This window comes from Sinocyclocheilus anshuiensis, unplaced genomic scaffold, assembly GCF_001515605.1.
Source record: "Sinocyclocheilus anshuiensis isolate Anshui unplaced genomic scaffold, SAMN03320099.WGS_v1.1 scaffold214, whole genome shotgun sequence".
Classification (NCBI taxonomy): domain Eukaryota; kingdom Metazoa; phylum Chordata; class Actinopteri; order Cypriniformes; family Cyprinidae; genus Sinocyclocheilus; species Sinocyclocheilus anshuiensis.
This window is the reverse complement of record NW_015544136.1, coordinates 238,792-244,591: the sequence shown is the minus strand read 5'-3', so window position 1 is coordinate 244,591 and position 5,800 is coordinate 238,792. Positions and strand designations below refer to the sequence as shown.

Genomic DNA, 5,800 nt, shown 5'->3' with positions numbered 1-5,800 from the left:
GTAGTAGTAATACGGAAAATTTGTTCAAATGAAATAACTGTTTAATTTATCACCTGAGAACACAACACCCTGAAGAGTTCAATTATTCAAATTTAATTACAGAAACTTGGTTTTGGTTTTTGGCTAAATTAAAATGTTTATTTTGGTTTAGGCGTTTAGATAAAAAAATATAAAACAAAATTGGTGTATGCATATATATATATATATATATATATATATGTATATGTATATGTGTGTGTGTGTGTGTGTGTGTGTGTGTGTGCAGGAAATGAGCATGCACTACTAATGTCACAATGTACAGTAACACAAGTATTGAGTTTGGCATACGTCACCAGAGAAAAGTCTGTAGTGTATCCAAAAGGTCAAGTTTTCACATTTTGATTAAAAATTAAGCGTTAAAAATAAATAAATAAGTAAAATACAAAAATAAAAACATGCATGGATTTAGATGCATTTAGAAACAGATAATTTCTACTTTTTTTCAACTTTTTTTTTTCCATTTCATGTCAACTTTAAATACAATTTAAAAATGTAATATCAGCCAATAATTACCAATAATGGTACAGCACTACTATCGTACTTTCCTACTTACAACAAGTCCCATCAAATACCATATGTCTGTAGCATTATACTTGACATAAATATATGGGATGTAATCTTCCAATAAACCCCAGGTACCCTCGAGCCTAGCAGCACCCCAGCCCCACGTGAATTCATCTTGTCAGAAGATGATGGACAGATGGGGGTGACCAGGCTGGCACTATTGATTTTGTAATTTGAAACGTCGCACCAACATTTCTGAGCACTGTCACGCAGCTCCACCATGCTGGCTGGTTAATTTACACAGGCCAGGCCAGACCAGAAAGAGGGGGGGGGGGCAAACAGAGACAGACGCAAAGACAGAGACATGCTCATTCATCTCATACATGCCTGCTGAACGGGTGAATTAAACCCTTTGAGCAAAACAGGACATGACATGTCCAGGTCATCTTGTTGAGCCGCCCAGTCGCAGTGATGTAATTTTTTCCATCCACTCACTTCATGACTTTCTGCTTCTCACTTCTGGTTAGCATGCTGTGCTACGGAATAGCAGAGTTGTGCGCTACATGCTGCTTCATAGATTTATTAGGTGATGGAAGAGAGTGAATCTTTTGACAGTTTTACGGCAAGACCTGCCAGCACACTCGACCTGATAGCTAGCCTTGAGCAATTCGGATACGTTTTTGTGGGCCTGGACACAACATTTGCACAGGCTAGTGCTAGTCAGTCTGTTTACTCAGGACTGATAATAACTCCTGGCAATAATCCCGCTAAAATGTATACAGAACAGAGTATGTGAGCGGAGTGGAGCGGCAACAATTTCCCTTCCGCGCTCCAAGCATTCAATAATCACTCCGCTCCAGCTCCGCTCCAGGTTCACCATTTCCCGCTCCCGCTCCACTCCTCGCTCCACTGATCAGAAACAAGTCAGTTAAAGCTGTCAAGCCAACTAATTATGTTTAATGCGTGAGTTGGCATAATTTGTGCTCATGACGGAGCGGTAGCGGAGCGTTCTCGGAGACTTTCCAAAAATCCGCTCCTAGCTCTAGGCAAAATCACGCCGCTCCACTCCTCGCTCCGCTCCCATACTCTGATACAGAATACATAATTAACACAAAATACATGAAGATAGTATAAATATAGATGACATTTGTTAAATAAAGCTAAAAGACAAACTAAATTGAATCTTATTTGCTTTATTTATAAAACTGCTTTTGAGAAGTCTACTAAGTAATATAAAGGCCCTGTTTACACTAGTGCATTTTCGTTTTAAACGGCGTTTTAATGCCGGGGTAATGTAAATGAAAGGCGTAACCATAGCAAAAGTTATGCGTTTTAAATTGAAAATGCACTAATGTAAACATAGCCTAAGTGTGACAGCTAAATCAAATTCTTAATTCAGTCCGCCAGAACACACCATGCTAACAGGGAATTCTCAAAACTTTGGCTAACGTTCTGGCAACATTCTCTCAAAGGTATGAACAAAGTCTTCCAGTAATGCTAATAGAATGTTACTTCAAAGTTATCTGTTCATTAACTCTTTCTCCACCAGAACTTTCTGGATTTCCGTGTTTTCACTGTTATATGGAAGAGGGCGCTATCACACATTTTCTGAAAGAGTCCAGAATCTCCAGATCAAAACACAGGCAAAGAAGCAGCAGAAACAAGCAATAGCATATGTAAGCAGATGCATATGTACAATGATGCGATCATCAAACATTAAAAAGCATATACATCAAAACTGCCTAAAGTTACTGAATGAAATGATTTGTTGTTGCTGTTTAAAATCAGAGGCTCTGTTGTTTCTTTTGCCAAATTGCATGTTCAAATATTCAAATAAAATATTCTGATGGCTATGAAAGTTTTGTGAAAACGATCAAAAATGCTGACGGTGGCTGGCAACTTTTAATAAAAACGCTGACAGAGAAAGAGTTAATAATGTTCTCAAATGATATACATCATGATATACATTATACATTATTCATGGAAAGTTTTTTTTGTTCTGAAGCGTTTTAGTTGGACACTAACATTTGATTTTTTTGTTTGTTTGTTCTATTTTTAAATCGTTTGAAAAACTGGATGTTTTGAACTTTTAAAAAACATTGAGAAATAATGTTTTTATAACTTAATGGTAATGTTAGCAAAACGTTCTTAAAACATGTTTTTGTTAGCTTGGCATCTACAACCTTGTCTGCTTTAAGTAGCACATCTTGATGTTTATATAAAAAAAGACTGTTTTTTGAGTTGAAATTTAAGTTATGCATGAATTTCAAGATATATTTAGCCAGTGAGAAGAGATTAGCGTGATATACTTCTGGTTAGCATACTATGCTACGGAATAACGTGCTAAGCACTGCTTCGTAGATTTATTAGGTGAATGGATCTTTTGACAATTTTACGATTAAACCTGCCAGCAAATTTGACCTGATGGATGCGCTAGATTTTTGTGGGCCTGGACGTAACATTTTGCGAGCACAGGCTAGCACTAGTCAATCTGTTTACTCAGAACTGATAATAATTCCTGGCAAAAGATAATTACAGATAATTACAATCGCACGTCTGGAAATGATCTCGAGGGGTCTCCAGTGCTAGCGCTGCATTGCTAATTCACTCAATAATCAATCAAGGGCTTTGGCTTTGACGTTTTACTGATTCATTGCCACCTCCTTTGCTACCCCTTGTAGTCTGCTGCCCCTGAAATATTTTTCTTAACCCCCACTTGCTTCCTCTATGCCAGACCGGTCTCTTTGGTATTATGTGAGCAGATGTGCGGAGTGTTTTTGGCTGACAGACAGACAGCATCTCTGGCTCCCACATCTATCATTCTCCCACAGCCTCCCATGCATGGGTTAGGACTGCCACCACAACAGGATTAATTCACATACTGCACTTAAACACTCTCAAAAAAGCGATCATTCACCATTTTTCTTTGCTTCACTTGGTCTAGTCCCTTCACAGTCCATTACGGCATTCAACAGGTTAATTGAAAAGAATCGGTTTAATGTAGTAGAATAAAAATATGATAAGCAAGTGTCCTAGATTTACAGTATTTGGTAACACTTTATTTTAAGGTGTCCTTGTTACACGTTACATGCACTTACTATTATAATAACAATTAATTATGCATAATTACATGCAAGTAACCCTAAGCCAAATCCTAACCTTAACCATTTAGTAAGTACATGTAGTTAATTATTATTCCTCAGTACCTAAATGTATAATTACACTGTAACAAGGACACCTTAAAATAAAGTGTAACCCAGTATTTCAAGTACTTGCTTGAGTACTTGGAATCAGGCTGGATCTATATAAACTACCCTTCAAATTAATACTTTTATTCAGCAAGTGTAACCCAGTATTTCAAGTACTTGGTTGAGTACTTGGAATCAGGCTGGATCTATATAAACTACCCTTCAAATTAATACTTTTATTCAGCAAGGAAGCATTAAATTGAACAAAAGAGACAGTAAAGACATTTATGACGTTACAAAAAAAACAAAAAAACACTGCTATAAATAATAATTGCTGCTCTTTTGCACTTGGAGTAATGGCTGCTGAAAATTCAGCTTTATCATCACAGGAATAAACAAACTTTTAAGTATATTCAAATAAAAAAAATATTTATTTCAGAATATTACTTTGTTTACTGTATATTTTTAAGCAAATAAATGAAGCCTTGGTGAGCATGTGAGATAAAAAAAAAATCTTACCAACCTACTATTATCCTTGAATAAATGAAACTATTTGTGTAGTAATATCCCACTTGAATTCACACCGAATACATAATTAACACACAATACATAACTGTATCCAGATATTTATATACTTAATACATAACCACATTGCATTATTTTCTGAGTTGAAAATGCAGCTAAGAATCACTTTCAAGATATATTTAACCAGCGAAAAGAGATGCGATCAGCAGCCAGTTTTTTCAGCCATGGCGACAGCTGAGGCGCTCTGTCCTGCCCTGGGACTTCCTTACTCCATCTCTCTCCATCCTGACACTCAAAATATTGGGAGGAGCTTTCTGGTGAATATTGCATGATGAAACATATCACTGAAGCCTGGGTAAATATCAACTCAAAACACAGACAGTATTCAGAGAAAGGGATTAATATATCTTGTGATAGAACAGAAGAAAGAGGGTAAACAAATCTTGTGAAAGTGATGATATAAAAAATAGGGGGGAAAATATTATTTCATTGAACTTGAGACTTTTTTGATCAAACTGATGATAATTTTTTAAAATCTAAAAACCCTAAAGATATATTCATATCTGTGCCCATTTATCAATGGTTATTATTATTAGCAATGTTGAAAACTGTTTTTGCTGCTTAGCATTACAGTGGAAATGGTGATACATTTTTTCAGGATCCTTTGATGAATAGAAAGTTCACAAGAACAGCATTTATTTGAAATATAAATCTTTTGTAACATTATAAATGCTGTTTTCCAAAATTAAAAAAAACTGTTTTTAAATTTGATAATAAAAAGATTGTTTTTCTTGAGCACCAAATTAGCATATTAGAATGATTTCTGAAGGATCGTGTGACACTGAAGCCTAGAGTAATGATGCTGAAAATTCAGCTTTGAATTTCCATAGATAGAACTTAAATGTAAGAACTTACTGGTAAGGGGAGGATTCAGAGTGAAATATCTTCAGTTTACAGCAGCTGCTGTTTCCAGTAAACAAAAAAAAGAGAAAACAAATAATTACAGATTATAAGGGTGTTGACAGCTGAATTAATTGCAGATGTTTAAACTGAGATGAAAGTGGCTGAAACTGGCCTAAATAAGGTAAAGAAATGCCTAGGGCAGTGGTCACCAACCTTTTTAGGCCCAAGATCCCTGACCTCGACCTTTATGAAAGACACGATCTACCTATTGAATTATTGATAGAAAAAGACATCCCAGATTGTACTTCAAATTTGAGGCCTTTTACTTAGTATGTTAATTAGTGATGCGCCGATCATAGCTGATTCAGAATTCAGATTTTCTTTTCTTTCTTTTTTTAACTAGCAAATTGAATTCTGATACTGATACTGATTTTTAAGCAAATTTATTTATTGGCAATTTGCTTTATAACAAACAAACTGGCTTTAAACAAAAATATCTAGCCATTTGAAATTAGAGGCAACCACTGCATTTTAATCATGATCTGCACGGGCAGTTGTTTTTGATTTGATTTAGATTAATTTCAGGATTTAAAACAAAAACAGAATGGTCTGACTTTAGGTGTTATTTATTTATTTGCTAC

The 5,800-nt window shown here is 35.5% G+C and overlaps 1 long non-coding RNA gene across 1 annotated transcript in view; it reads left to right on the top strand.

Annotated features, from left to right (window-relative positions):
* Nucleotides 1-207: 207 nt before the first annotated feature.
* Nucleotides 208-5,800, top strand: part of LOC107694959 (uncharacterized) — a 25,737-nt gene continuing 20,144 nt past the window's right edge. Inside the window, exons 1-2 of the long non-coding RNA XR_001634941.1 lie at nucleotides 208-219; nucleotides 5,193-5,205. This is a non-coding gene — a long non-coding RNA (uncharacterized LOC107694959). The remainder of the gene's footprint in view (nucleotides 220-5,192; nucleotides 5,206-5,800) is intronic.